Source organism: Nycticebus coucang, chromosome 9 (genome assembly GCF_027406575.1).
Source record: "Nycticebus coucang isolate mNycCou1 chromosome 9, mNycCou1.pri, whole genome shotgun sequence".
In the NCBI taxonomy this organism is placed as follows: domain Eukaryota; kingdom Metazoa; phylum Chordata; class Mammalia; order Primates; family Lorisidae; genus Nycticebus; species Nycticebus coucang.
In genome coordinates, this window is record NC_069788.1 from 56367143 (window position 1) to 56383211 (window position 16069).

The window sequence follows — 16069 nt, forward strand, 5'->3', positions numbered from 1 at the left end:
TTGTACTTATTCATGATTTCTACAGCACCAACTGTCCAAAGCACAATGAGATGGCACCGTTAGAGAAAGCTGTATCAGACCCACAAAAGGGTAATGAGACCAGTTTTCTATGGCTAAATCAGTAAAACATAATTTTCCTTCTTTCATTCCCTGGTCATCTCAACGTAAGGAAAACATGATCCTTTCTGTGAGTGGTTGGGAGGAGGGTAGAGATAGAACAAAAATTTGATCTCAGAGATTTCACTATCTTAACTTGGTTATTTCTAATTAAAAAAAACTTAAAAATAAAATGTTCAAAGATACCTTAAAACCTAAAACCTGAACAGCGTGTTTTTGACTGGGGGTTCTTTTTTGGTGGTGGTGGAGTTGCTAACTCCTCCTGGGAGAACATTTCTGGTTTTCCTGGTACTTAGTACAGAGCAGTGAGGTTTCCCAGCGTGGAGTCTTGCCCAGGGCTCTGTTCGGTTCTCAGGAAAACCGTTTCCCTCCTCTAAGGAGAGAGCAATATGCATGAAGCTGAAAAGTCACTTTCCAAAGTGAGAAAGGGATTAGATCGCTGCTTAGAGCTGTGCAAGTATTCGGAATGTTCTACAAACGGTCGCTACAACAAAAGGTAGTTACACGATGTGTACATCACAACGTGCTTTTAAAGACGTTCTGCTTTGTACTCACATTCCCTTAAAGGTTGTTCCCCAAAGTGCTCGGCCTCTAGGCCAGCTGGAATCTCTGGGAAGAAGCGGAGACGGCTTGGCAAAAAAGACATGGGGCTGGGGTGAGTGGGGAGTGGAGCAGGCAGAAAAGCAGAAAGCTGCCTTCCAGTTAACCATCAGCGCTCGTTTGAAGGTCAGCGTCCGGCCTGCGGGCGGGCGGAGTCGGGGCAGAGGGAGAAGCGCAGCGGGAGGGACTGGGCTGCTCCGCGTCCCACCAGGCCCAGCAGTCTCACCCCCGCATCCTTTGTGAACAGATGTGCTCCTATGCCGTACATTTCCGTTTATCTTCCAATTCATCAATCGTCCTTTCTAGCTCGCCTGCTGATCTCTCAGCAAACCCAGCAGGGATCTCTGCCTCCTTGAGAGTCTCGTAAAGAATCGTTATCTCTTTCTCATCTTTGTCTTCTTTCTGCGAACACTGTCCGTCAGCAGCGCTCACAGTCTTCAGGTTCTGGTCCCTCAGACTGACCTGCTCATCCACCTGTCCACAACCCGACTCGGCCCGCTCAGCTCATTCCTCTGCAAGTTCCAGGTCTCCCTCAAAACTCATCCAGGTATGGACCACCTCATCAGACTTGCTGGCTGCTTCTGCAGTGTGCTTGGCCTCTTTGAATTGCATTTCCCGGAGTTCCATCTTTTCTTTATCTTTTAAAGCCCAGTTGTCAATAACCTTCTTACCTCTCTCACTGTCAGCAGCAGCTATTTCCGCTTTCTCCGGCGTTTGCAGGGCAGGGGCCAGTGCACCTGAGCACCTTTCCTCCAGCTCTTCAACCGGCTGGATCCCGTGGTTCTCGGTGAGCGCCTCGGCCTCAGCCTGTTCCGCGCCGCCCTGCTTCCTGCGCTTCCCGCTGGAGGCGCCCGGCTCTCTCCTCGGCACCCCCGGCCTGCTGCTGTAGACCTGGGTCTTGTTCACCGCCTGGACGATGGTGATCCCAGCCTCGGAGCCTACCCTCCTTTTGTTCGCGTTCCTGTTTTTGCCTCCTCTGCTGGGCCTTGCAGCTGCTCTTCACCTAAAACATTTTTGCATCTACTGAAACAATGATACGTTTTTTGTCCTTGATTCTGTTAAAGTGGTACAGTATGTTTATTAGCGTGTATGTTAATTCAACTTTTCATCCCTGGGATGAACATCCCCTGATCATAGTATAGGATCTTTTTTAATGTGCTGTTGAATTTGATTTGCTAGGATTATGCTGAGAATTTGTGCATCTGTATGAAACAGAGCATTACCTCTTCCAATCATACTTTAAGTATAGTCTACCACAGATTATACTCTGAAAATTCAAATTAATTCCTTTCCTTAACTCAAATTAACACCTACTTTTCCAAATCCAGCACAATACAAATTCCCTCAAACTCTCCCTTGGTTCTGAATCCTAGTCCATAGCTTTCTAAAATGGTAATTATACTAACTCTACTCTGAGATTTTTAACACTGCCTTTATTTACACTTTTTGAGTTAAATATCTCTCCATTCCTGCCATCTCACGTTAACTAAGTTGAGAATACTGTATCTTTATCTCCAGCTCTAATGAGCATCAATGTCGTTCTGTGGTAGGAGACTTCAGATAGGAGATCACTGAGGCCTGGAGTTGTTAAGAGACTGGACATACACTGGGCCTCCAAAATTGGGTAGATTTGAAATATGCTGAGGAAAGAGAGTGCATTCCAGGAGAAACCATACCTAGCAATACAGAGGACGTGCACATTGTGTACAGTGGAGAACACAGTGATAGGAAGAAGGTCTGTATTAGTCAGTAGAAGGGTACGTGCTTGTCCAGATAAGGTGAAGTCTCATTAAAGTGAAAAGTAAGTATTTAACGCAGCCAGGAGAATAAAGTTCAGGAGTTTTAACCTGGAGAGCAACATCATGACTGTGTTGCAGGAAAGTTGTAGCAGTCTGCAAGAAGACACTGATGTAAACAAAAAGCCCGTTTCTTATTTAAAAGGCAATTTGTTATCTCAAATTTTGAATCGAGAACGTTTAAAATAATTATTTGTGGGTTTACCATCATCTATTTTCTATTTTCTTTCAGCCAATAATTTTTGATTTACCCTTACAATTTATTTTTATATGTCTTATAAACTTATATAACACACACTTTGTCCTTAGTGTTGTTAGTCCGGAGCATTCGTGTAAGGGAAAAGTGCTAGAAAACAAAGCTGATAATTTTATAAGTTAAATGTAGCTATTTCTTCTATATTCAATTTAGAGAGAGAATTTTACACACTAGCACTAATTGAATATCCATCTGGTAAGTCTTTAGCATTGATATCTAATTTCTTTCCACTGTGCGTGTAGCTGCTGAGACACCTCCGGGACTGTTTGTATAACATTGTTGCTGCAGGCCATGGAAAATTCTGTGCTCTGCTTTCCATACATGTTTGGTTACAGCTGGTTCTGGTTTGTGTGTTTTGGGGTTTTCCAACGCAATTAAAGTCTACTTCATATACACCAAATGGATCTGCCTCTTTCCGTTTCAACTAAAGGCTTTTAAATCAGCCTTTGGAAATGCTAGTATGCTGATTTAAAAGTAAAAAAGGACCAGATAGACTGATGGAAACACAGAAAAACATAGGGAGCCTCAGTGTAATGTTTTCCCAAATAGAGAAGTACCAGAAGAAAAGAAAAAATGAAAGAAAGAAAAAAGAAAAAGAAAATAAGTCATTTCTTTTCCATGTTCAAGGTTCTATTAGAAGCCATTGTGAGTGTGCATATTTTTGTTTCAAGGGTTTCACTGGAGAGAATAATTATTTCCCTTTTCTGTGGAAAGAACTCTCTCCCCAGGAGCATGATGTATTCTGCCTGGACCTGACAGATCCATCCTATTCCTACTAGATCAATATGGGCCCCAGTCTTGTAGTCAGTCAGTGTGGCTTTTGTTCGATCTCAGTAATTCTCAGATTGACTACCCACAAATGCAGTGAGGAGGAGCCAATTATCCTCCTCAGCCACTGGCTTGTTATTGCCATACACAATTATTGGAAGAGAGGCGTGCAGCATAACCCCAGGGATGGCGCCACAAAGAGATGACTTTTTCATCATTACAGTCTCAATAAAATCACATATTACTCCATCAACTGGCTTTTTAGATGAAAGTTTACATCAGTTTTCTGAAAATATGAACAAAATTCATGGGCACTGACAGAGAAAGGCTGTGCCCTTCATGTATGCAAACAAATGATTTATATTTAACTTTATTCTCTTGAATGCTGAGGCCATTGCTGACAGCAGGTGAATATTGCTCAAATGATTGGCCCTTTCAATGCTATCTAAACAATACCTGCAAACATGATGATGGATGTGTGCTTGGGACACATGTGGTCCTGCTCTCTGACACACATGCCATCAGCACAAGCAAATGCTAAATAGTGTGCATTTCTAGCATGACTAGTGTCTCACGGATATCTTATCTTTGCACCAATAATATGATAACTATGTAACTGGCATTTAACTTACACACTTAATAGATTCTTAAATATATCAAATGAATATAAAGATAGGAAAACAAAACACCCTTACAAGGGAAAAAGAGCAATCCATCAGTAGCAATTTTAAAGCATTTTTTCTGGATCTATTTATCTAAGACACAGTTGAATTGAAGATTTGGCTGTGACTCTTCTCATAGAAGGATCCAATGGAAGATGAAAATAAAGAAAGGGAAACCTGGAAGGATGCTGTGAGTATTTCTGAAGAATTATATTTGAAGTCTTAAGTATGATGTTAAGAAAAGTGTGAGTGTTGGGGGGGCATGAAGAAATGAGAATTCTGAAGTAGGGTATCAGAGACCCATTAAAAATTGCACAAAGTAACTCTAGTTCTGAATAGGAGTATGTCAAACTCAGTGGTCATAGAGGTACTTGTCACCTGTTCATACCTGGTTTGGCTCTTCACTGCAGGAAAGAAAAGAAAGAAAGAAAGAGAGAGAGAGAGAGAGAGAGAGAAGAAAGAAAGAAGTAAAAGATACAGAGAAGAAATGTTTTAACACAAGAAAAAAAACACATTGCTGCATTTGCCTTTCCTAAAACTTCCTCCCATCTCTTCCTGCTTGTCCAACTTGCTGGATCACTGAAGAAACAAAGAAAATATGGTGTTAATTCTAAACATCTCACTTCTTTTATCATCTAGCCCTGATATAGGAAAAGACCCACATTGGTATTATGCAAAATCTAGCCGAAAACATAAGAAAATGAATTAATTTTTTTTAGGTGACTACACATTTAATTCTATGCAGCCCAAATCTTCTTCAATTAACAAATATTTAGATGTTTGGTGGAGTCCACTGATAATTATTTAAAAAGTAAAGTTACATTTAATTTATGTATTTTCTCAAAGAATAAATTATAGATGGGTTGGGACGTTAAATATAGAAAAAAAAATGGGAGAAAAATCCTGCATAAAAACAAACTGAAGAGAGAGAACAACTGGGAAATGTCGATAGATATAACTATTTAATTGTAAATGTCAAAAATTATCTCAGTATCTTTCTTCAAATTGGAAAATATTTGTAAGATTTCTGATAAAAAACATTTCAAAATGTTTTGTACTCAAAATATAAAGAACTCGTCCAAGTACAAAAACAGAAAAAGAAAAAAAGAGAGAAAGGAAAATGGCCTGCACACACAAATGCACACACACACATGCACACATGCACAAACATGCACACACATCTTCTTAACTCCTGATTAAAGAAATAAAACTTAGAAGGAAAAATCAATATGCCATCTTTTAGGCAATTTATTTTGTAAATTCCTAGATTCCAGCTGAGTTGGTAAAGGAGAACATCTTTGGGGACCATAGGTGCCATCTCTCTGGGCAGCAGTTTGGTCGTATCATATAGGGTATTGTATATGTGCATGCCTAATCAGATATAGGCACAGAGACTTCTGCAGCAGGACTTCATTGAGGCATTTTTTTAAAGTAGAAAACAGTCCAAATGTTCATGCCCAGGAATTTTTTTTTAAATAAAAAAATGATCAAAAATCCATTTAGAGGATGATATAATTATTAAAATTATTTTAAAATAACATTTAATTGAATAAAATTCTGATCATATACATCATATATGATATAACCTCAATGTTTCTAAAAGGGAAGATTTTTAACATTAGCATTGGACAAACCTTGAAGGGAACTGGAGTTTTAGTGTGTATGAGCAGTGAGGTCCAAAGGTCTGATAATAGACATACTTGCTAATTCACCTCTCCCTTGTTTACAGACAAGCCTAGCTTTATTTTCTTTCAGGCACTTAGAACCCTTAGAACTAGTCAATGAACTAATATAGTAGACCCTTGACACAGGTGGCTAGTGAGACTTGAAATATGGTTATTGGGAATTAGATATGCTATTAAGTGCAAGATTGGACAATTAAGTTTGCAAACTCATTCTAGAAAAAGTGCTACCTACCTCATTGCTGAATATCACTACCACACCTTCAAAGTACTCCCCTTGGCTGTCTTGTATTCACTAGTTTCAAAGACTTAGTATATGAATCCACCATACCTCTTTAATAATTTTTAGTATTGGCTCGGTGCCTGTAGCTCAGTGGCTTGGAAGCCAACCACATACACCAGAGCTGGCAGGTTCAAATCCAGCTCTGGCCTGCCAAACAACAATGACAACTGTAACCAAAAAATAGCCCAGGCATTGTGGCGGGTGCCTGTAGTTCCAGCTACTTGGGAGGCTGAGACAAGAGAATCGCTTAAGCCCAAGACCTTGAGGTTGCTGTGAGCTGTGACGCCATGGCACTCTACCCAGGGCAACATAGTGAGACTATCTCAAAAAAAAACAAAAAAAAAAAATAGAATAAATACATAAATAAATAAAAATAATTTTTAGTATTGACTATTTTAAAAGAACATTCTTCATATAGGGAATTAAATAAAACATATTATTAAAATTAACTAGATCTATTTCTTTTTATTTCTTTTTTTCAGTGTGACTGCCAGAAAACTTAAAAGACATCTCTGTGGCTTCCACTGTGGAGATAGGCCTGTTAGAGGATATGATGATGACTTCTGCTGACCTTCTACCTCTATCCTGCACCATCTCCAAATTTTAACATTCTTTTAAAAGTAGTTTTGGCATCAGTGCAGATTCTACAGCTTAAGAGGTAGTTACAGGGTGTTGGGCAGGCCAGAATTTTAAAATTAAAACGACTTATGAGGAATTGTTACTCTTGACTTCAGTAATAGGAAATGTTATTTCATGAGGTTCCTCAAGAGAATGCCAAGCAGAAAATCCAGGAATAGAGCGCAGTGCTGTTCACACCTCTACAAGGACCATCTCCACTAGGTTATTTTTAATAGTTTTTGCTCTTGATTACCTAACTTGTCTGACACTGGATAAGTCAGAAAGTCTTTGGGCCCGGGTAAATTTTTTTTATTTCTAAGAGGAATAAAAATTCCTCATCTATTAAAACAATGACATTCACAGACTTGTAAAGCTTCAATGAGTAAATGAATGCGAATGTTGAAAGGGTACCTAGAACCAAGTTAAAAAATACTATGTGCCACCTATTAAAATTTGCAATTATAAGGACATATATAGGGGAAAAGTGAAAGGATTAAATAATCTGATCAAAGCTGAAGAATATGTTATCTTCTCAGAGAGGTAGCCTTAGGAGAGTAGCTAGTAATGCAGGCCAGGGACTCAGACTCCCTGGCTCTAAAACTGACTGGCTCAAAGGGTTTCATCTTGGGCTAGTCATGTAAAGTCACTGAGTTTAGTTTCTATTTTTGTATAATGGAGTAACGCAACTCACAAGGGAGTTGGAAGAATGAAGTGAATAAATGTCATAAAAATGCTTAAGATGGTACCCTGGACAATTTCATAGTTTAATAGTTGTTATTTACCATTGTTGCCATTATAGGGAAGGTTACCAACAAATTCCCACACCTTTAGATAACAGAAACATTTGCAAGTATCACGTACTCGATCACACAAGTGAAAATCTTCATGGGAGTTAAGGATCCTCATAGTATTTGTGAAAGCAGAAAGATCAGTAGCCTGGAGCAGTGCTTCTCAAGCTTTGCGGTGTGCGATAAGCGACCTCAGACCTTGTTAAGATGCAGACTCTGATTCAATAGGTCTGCGGTGGGTCTGAATGAGATTCTACATATTTAATAAGTTCCCATGTGATGCCATTGCTGCTGGGTCTCCTACCAAGGGCAGAGTATCCAGGGCTGAGGCAATATTGTCTACTATGACAGCAGGAGCAATTAAGGCGCAAGATCATAGAACAAGTAGCAGCGTAAGTGCAGGAAACAACAGTCCTTTCTGGTTTTTTTTTTTTTTTTTTTTGTATTCACTACTCACATAGGGATAGATTAGTACTTTCTCACCTAATTTAATTCATCTCGTTAAGGTCAGGTACTTCCCCTTCGTAGATATTTTGATTCTGCAGCACAGACAATTTATGACATCTGCTCTGTGTTTCATGACAAATAGACACTGAAGAACAAGCAGACCTTTCAAAATGTAGTTTTCTAGAACAAATGATTGTCCTACCACTATATCACTATACTTGGAATGGTTTCTTCTTTATCAAAGGTTTTTGTTTTTTTTTATTACCACTTGTTCAGTTAAGAAAATTCCCTTTTAGTGTTAGTAAGTAAAGAATTCTTTTTTTTTTTTAATTATTATTTTTTTTTTATTGTTGGGGATTCATTGAGGGTACAATAAGCCAGTTACACTGATTGCAATTGTTAGGTAAAGTCCCTCTTGCAATCATGTCTTGCTCCAATAAAGTGTGACACACACTAAGGCCCCACCCCCCTCCCTCCATCCCTCTTTCTGCTTCCCCCCCCATAACCTTAATTGTCATTAATTGTCCTCATATCAAGATTGAGTACATAGGATTCATGCTTCTCCATTCTTGTGATGCTTTACTAAGAATAATGTCTTCCACTTCCATCCAGGTTAATACGAAGGATGTAAAGTCTCCATTTTTTTTAATGGCTGAATAGTATTCCATGGTATACATATACCACAGCTTGTTAATCCATTCCTGGGTTGGTGGGCATTTAGGCTGTTTCCACATTTTGGTGATTGTAAATTGAGCTGCAATAAACAGTCTAGTACAAGTGTCCTTATGATAAAAGGATTTTTTTCCTTCTGGGTAGATGCCCAGTAAGGGGATTGTAGGATCAAATGGGAGGTCTAGCTTGAGTGCTTTGAGGTTTCTCCATACTTCCTTCCAGAAAGGTTGTACTAGTTTGCAGTCCCACCAGCGGTGTAAAAGTGTTCCCTTCTCTCCACATCCACGCCAGCATCTGCAGTTTTGAGATTTTGTGATGTGGGCCATTCTCACTGGGGTTAGATGATATCTCAGGGTTGTTTTGATTTGCATTTCTCTAATATATAGAGATGATGAACATTTTTTCATGTGTTTGTTAGCCATTCGTCTGTCGTCTTTAGAGAAAGTTCTATTCATGTCTCTTGCCCATTGATATACGGGATTGTTGGCTTTTTTCATGTGGATTAATTTGAGTTCTCTATAGATCCTGGTTATCAAGCTTTTGTCTGATTGAGAATATGCAAATATCCTTTCCCATTGTGTGGGTTGTCTCTTTGCTTTGGTTATTGTCTCCTTAGCTGTACAGAAGCTTTTCAGTTTAATGAAGTCCCATTTGTTTGTTTTTGTTGTTGTTGCAATTGCCATGGCAGTCTTCTTCATGAAGTCTTCCCCCACGCCAATATCTTCCAGTGTTTTTCCTATGCTTTCTTGGAGGATTTTTATTGTTTCATGCCTTAAATTTAAGTCCTTTATCCATCTTGAGTCAATTTTTGTGAGTGGGGAAAGGTGTGGGTCCAGTTTCAGTCTTTTACATGTAGACATCCAGTTCTCCCAACACCATTTATTGAATAGGGAGTCTTTCCCCCAAGGTAAGTTCTTGTTTGGTTTATTGAAGATTAGGTGGTTGTAAGATGTTAGTTTCATTTCTTGGTGTTCAATTCGATTCCAAGTGTCTATGTCTCTGTTTTTGTGCCAGTACCATGCTGTCTTGAGCACTATGGCTTTGTAGTACAGACTAAAATCTGGTATGCTGATGCCCCCAGCTTTATTTTTGTTACTAAGAACTGCCTTAGCTATACGGGGTTTTTTCCGGTTCCATACAAAACGCAGAATCATTTTTTCCAAATCTTGAAAGTACGATGTAGGTACTTTGATAGGAATGGCATTGAATAGGTAGATTGCTTTGGGAAGTATAGACATTTTAACAATGTTGATTCTTCCAATCCATGAGCATGGTATGTTCTTCCATTAGAATTCTAATTATGAAAAACTGCCGAATTAAACGCTTTTCCTGCATCTGTGTGTTTTCTCCTTTAATCTTTTAATATGGAGAGTCAAACTTGCAGGTTTCTAAATGCTAAGCCCTTCTTGCATTCTCGGGAAAACCTAGACCTGGTCTCAATATATATGTTGGGCTCAGCTTGCCAGTTTTTTGATCGTCCTGTAAGGTATGATTTAAGTTTTGATGATAAGGTTACAAAAGCCTTGTGGAAGAATCTGGATATCTTCCCATGGTTCCTATTCCCTGGAGGAGTTTGTACAGGATTATTTTCCTGAGAGTCACCTTTTCTGTCCTTTTTCCAACATAAGGATTTCTTCAATGCCTTAGAATATGCTGAAGTTCACAGACTTTTGCTACATTTTCCACTTAAACAGAACTTGTTTTCCTAATAAATTTTAGCTACTGCTATGTTTCAGGTACAGTAAAACTCTATGCCAGAGGTAAACATTATCTCCTGGACAGTGAGCACATGTGAGTGACTATTTAACAAGATATACTGTTTGTATCATATGTAGTTAATTATAATCATATAGAGTTTTAGTTCCCATTAATGCATTAATTTACTATTTGGAAATACATGAAGGCTTTATCTGCATCCTGCGAATGTTAAATGTTCACTTTCTGTCTTAATTGTATGATAGAAATCATAACAGACATAGAATCCTGGCATTCCAAAGGAGCAGGGAACTCCATTGCTATATGGAGAAATAGATTTTTCTCCTGGGCCTTCCATGTTTGCCATCATTTATTAAAAGGAGTTTCTCACAGACTTTATGCTCTTTAATTATCTTATTTAGTCATCACAATCACCTTGGAAGACATTGATTTAATTCCCATTTTACATAAAATTGAACTTCACAATGGCAATCCCGGGGTCAGAGAGGGTGAATGAAGGTGGAATCCGGCTTCCAACTCAGATGGCTGACTATAGCAGCCAACTACTCTTTACCGTGATTTCTTTTCTCTTATACTTTTAGTTCCTAAAACAGTGTAGACAGCTCTCTATTATTCTCCAAGAAGCCCAGGATTTCTATTTTGACCCAGATTCTTGGGGAAGTTGTTGTAAACTGGAATTTTTAAAGTCTCTTATTTCTTCATTTTTATTGCTCAGCTGCACTGTTCATCGTGTAATTGTTGTTTCCAGATCGCTATCTACATACAACAAATAAATAAATAGATCATTTAACGTCAGCATCGTCAGTGTGTTCATTCATTGATTCAAGCACTCGGTTATTTACTTAAACATTTCTACCAGACAAATTAATTCTCGGAGTTTAAATCTTACAGTCTTTCCCCTTTTATCATGCTTAAAATGTTGAAAGCTGAATAATACATTTTTAAGAAATGAAAAAACTACATATAAAATGATGGAAGGAGTAGCATTAGAGAACCAAAGAAATTTCAAGTCTGTAAAACTCATTTAGAATATAAGCTTGATCAAAATGAACACAGGTATTGGTTCTACCAAGAAAAATGTCTTTGAACACTGTAATATTTAACCTGCCTCCTCAGTAACATTTTTTTCTAATTTTAAACGTCATTGAATTTGTATTCCAGCCCATTTCCATACTATAAATGTCAGTCAACATAGGCTGATTATTCCTAAAAATGATTTAAAAAGAACCTTAACAACAGTAAAAGTCATGTCCGTATTTTCATTATGTATCTGAGCCTTTGGATTGTAAATATTCCCACTGAGCTAATATTTTAGAATTCAAGGTCAGATACAGGAGATTTTTTCCTTGCTAATTAGAAAATAGATTACTCCATTTGAAATTATGTAGGTAGAAATTCTTCCCTGAGGAATTTATCTCTTTCAGATGTGTTTGATCATGTTCAATATTTTTTTAACTATATTATATGTGCTTTTCCCTTCTCACCTACCAAATATTATGCACAGAATGCTTAAGGACTTATTATTCTGACAGTAATAAAGTTATATTAAAAATAATGTACTAGAAATTTTTCACCTGCATACAATTTTCCTTATTAGATTTGCTTGTTATTTCACTTGTCAAATTTCCCATCTAATGCTCCCTCTGTATATTTATAAAAAATACTTTATTGCAGATGAGTCTAATCACTATGTAAATTAGGTAATTATTTGGTGAATATTAATATCCTTTTCCATACAAAATAAGACATATATTTTGGATCTTCTTTCCTTGCTTTTGGGGGGAATAGAGCAATTAAAATAGTTATTGAGCCTTTATTTGCATGTAAATGAGACAAGTGAAGGAGCATTTCAGGATATGCAAAAGTATATTTAATTTTCAATTTCAAATATATTTCTTATTGGTTAGACTACATTGTTTTCAATGCAATTTTCTTCTGATATGTTAGCGTCATGTGTTACAAAAAGCTTCTGGTAACTACTTGCTGATATTCATGGGCTTTTAATTTTGGGGGATTCTTTTGTGCCAAGACAAAATAAATCTCCTTTAAAAGAGAGGAAAAATTATCATATTGGTATGATTAATGAATAGATGGCATAGAGTAGGTACTTAATATTACAGTATATTGAATGGGTAGTATGAATGGGTAAGAGAGTATACCTTATTAGGGGATATGCTGATGATTCTTCCACCAAACAATGACAGGAAAAAAAACAGAACTGTTTCCAAAGAAAACAATAGATGTGCCCAGTGGGTAAATTGTGAGAAGTTAAAACAAAGACTCTTCTTGTAAAGATGGAAACTCATGTTGTTAATTGCTATAAACACACGCTGTAGAGAGACAGCAAAAATATTCAGACCCCAAATATTACAACCAAAGAGAAATGAAGATATTTCTTCACATTTAAAGAAAATAGTTATTAAGGAAAGAAAAAATAAATACTAGTATATTATTAAATTTCAGATGAATTGAGGACCATTATACCTTAAACTCTAGTTAATGTACACATATTTAACAAGGGCGTAATTGAGAAAAATGTTAAGCTTAGTATACATCTAACTCGGCAAGGTTGATAGTATCGTATTTACAGCTGAACACACATTTTGTGGCTTTGATATCAGACATCAAAACTAGGTATGAAGCTCATTGGTGGGACTTGAGATATTCTTTACCTTTTCTAGATTGAGACAAAAGAATAATTCTTAATAAAAAATTAAAATATGCTTCAAAGCATATTTTTTCTGCAAAATGGAGGCAGGCTGTGAGTAACCATCATTGTAATGACATTTACTAAAGAGGGTAAGAAAAACTTCCAGAATCTTCAGTCATCCTGACATCTTCTGTCCTCTCTGTTATCTTTGTATCATGCTAACCACTTTCTTTTGTTTATTTCTTCTTCCTCTTGCACCATACTCTGGCTCTCCTCAGTAAATCAGATACTCTTCTCTGATTTCACTGCTTTGGCTGTGTAACCTTACTTCTGATTCTTCCCTTGATTTCAGTAGCACCTGAGTGTATATGCAAAAATCTAACAGCCCATCACAGCCTTGGTAATAGCCCCTACTGTCTGTCTTTCCACCATGGCCTACAGGACAGGGCTGGATTTCAGCTCTGCCTGAAATACATGTCATGGTAAAGAGTATAGCTCTGCCATCTTGTTTTTGTACATTACTGTTTGTGTTTAATCCTACCATGTGCAAATTGAGAGGAAAAGAGATCCTGGCATACTAATTAGGAGTATGGATTATTTAGCACAACAATAGGTTAATAGAATGTCTAGTCAAATGTCCACAGAGGAGATAGTCTGGTTTATTTAAAACGTACAGCATTTTAATGCTTCTAACCCCTCTCAGGAAAGTTAGGTTCATTATTGCTAGTTATAATACTACCCTCTGCCACTCCCATCAGAACTTTTCAGGGTTGAAATTTCACAGCCTATTTTTTTTTTCACAGTCTATTTTTAATTGCCATATTCATGTCTATATATCTCTATCATTTGATTCTTCCCAAAGGCAGAAATGGTGCCTCTTTTTGCCCCCTCCTGTATTACCAGAGTCTGGCATGTGGTAAAAGTTGAATGAGTGAATTAATGAATTGAGATTTAAAAACAATTACATTGAACGTTCAGTTCAACCACTTAATAGCTGTGTGATCCTAGCCAAGTCATAAAACTACCTAGGTCTGTGTCTGGCTTGGCAAAATTATTATGAAGAACAAAAAAAAAATGCACACCCAAAAGTAATATATACAGATGTTAATCATCATTTTAATGACACAGTAATAATGCATAAAGTACAGGTTGTCTGTCATGGAAGCAATCAAAGGCAGCTTATTTATTTTTGATTGGTCTGTATATTACATATCTTCCTTTTTAGTCACAATTTGAAGAAGCTACATTCATTGAACACATACTAGGCCTGTAGCTATAGAACGTTAGAAGGAAAGGTCACGTTAGTGACCATGCAACCACATTTATTTCTTTCTTAGTATTTTACAGAAAGGTTGAGCATATTGATACTACTGATGTGGCTGGTACAAATAAAAAGTTACATCTCTGAGATGGGGAAATTACCGCAGACCCAACTCAATAAGTTTACATTTGAGGATCTAATTATAGTGGAAGGACAAAGTGCAGGTTGTGACAATGTGCTTATTTGAAAGGGCCAAGGATAGGAGGCTATCCTTGAAGGAGGATTCCAAAACTCACAACCTGGGGAGGAAAATAAGATATAAGAAATTTGAAGGTAATGAAAATCTTTGCAACTGTTGTTAAGCTTTTCCCCCCAAACTTTTGAGCTTTCCAGTTTAATAAATATGCATGAAAACATCAGGGACGAGAAATAAATGGTTGACCTGGGACAATGTGGAGAATGGGGATGAAATAATAATGCTTCCTGAAACAATAAATGATAGCATAAGCTAACAAATATGCATAGAAATGTTTCGGATTGAATAGCATCCCTTCGAAATTATTATGTTGGGTGAGGGGCAGTGGCTCATGCCTGTAATCTTAGCATTCTGGGAAGCTGAGGCAAGTGGATTACTTGAGCTCAGGCATTCAAGACCAGCCTGAGAAAGAACGAGATCCCATCTCTACCAAAAATAGAAAAAAATCACCTAGGTGTGTGGTGGGTGCCTGTAGTCACAGCCACTGGAGAGGCTGAGGCAAGACGATTGCTTGAGCCCAGGTGTTTGAGGATCCTTTGAGCTATGATGCCAGATCACTCTACCTGGGGCAAAAGAGTGAGATTCTTCTCAAAAAAACAAAAAAAGAAAAAAAAAAGAAAGAAAAAAATTCTTATGTTGAAGTCCTACCCACACTACTTCAGTATGTGACTATATTTATAGAGTGGCCCTTTAGTAAGGCAATTAAGATTAAATGAAGTCATAAGGGTGAGGTCCTAATCCGACAGGACCGGTGTCTTTATAAGAAGAGAAACCAGTTCTGTCTTCTCTTTCTACCCACGCACAGAAAAGAGACCATGTGAGCAAAAAGCTTACAAGACAGAAAGGGAGGCCCACCAGAAAACAACCCTAATGGGACATTGATCTTGGACTTCGAGCCTGCAGAACTTGAGAAAACAAATTTCTGTTGTTTAAAACACTCAGTCTGGTAGAATCTGGTTATAGCAACCATAGATGACTAATATGGGAAAATACAATTTAATTTTTCCAGGGTTAAAGAAGAAAAATTTGACTCATGATGGTTTGACTTCAATGTTTTTGACTTTATCATGGTGTGAAAACAATACACACTCAGTAGAAACATTCTTTAGCTTTTTTTATTTTAATTTTTTTATTAATATTAAATCATAGCTGTGTACATCAATGCGATCACGGGGCACCATACAGTGGTTTTATAAATAGTTTGACACATTTTCATCACACTGGTTAACATAGCCTTCCTGGCATTTTCTTAGTTACTGTGTTAAGACATTTATATTCTACATTTACTAAGTTCACATATACCCTTGTAAGATGCACCGCAGGTGTAATCCCATCAATCACCCTCCCTCTACCCATCCTACCCCCTCCCTCCTTCTCTCCCTTCCCCATATTCTTAGGTTATAACTGGGTTATAGCTTTCATATGAAAGCCACACATTAGTTTCATAGTAGGGCTGAGTACATTGGATACTTTTTCTTCCATTCTTGAGATACTTTA

At 37.5% G+C, this 16069-nt stretch overlaps 1 long non-coding RNA gene across 1 annotated transcript; it reads left to right on the plus strand.

The window, feature by feature from the left end:
- The first annotated feature begins 952 nt into the window (after positions 1–952).
- On the plus strand, positions 953–6760 carry LOC128594825 (uncharacterized). Its single transcript, XR_008382627.1, has 3 exons — positions 953–1264; positions 4298–4389; positions 6647–6760. It is a non-coding gene; the product is annotated as an uncharacterized LOC128594825 (long non-coding RNA).
- The last annotated feature ends 9309 nt before the right edge of the window (positions 6761–16069 follow it).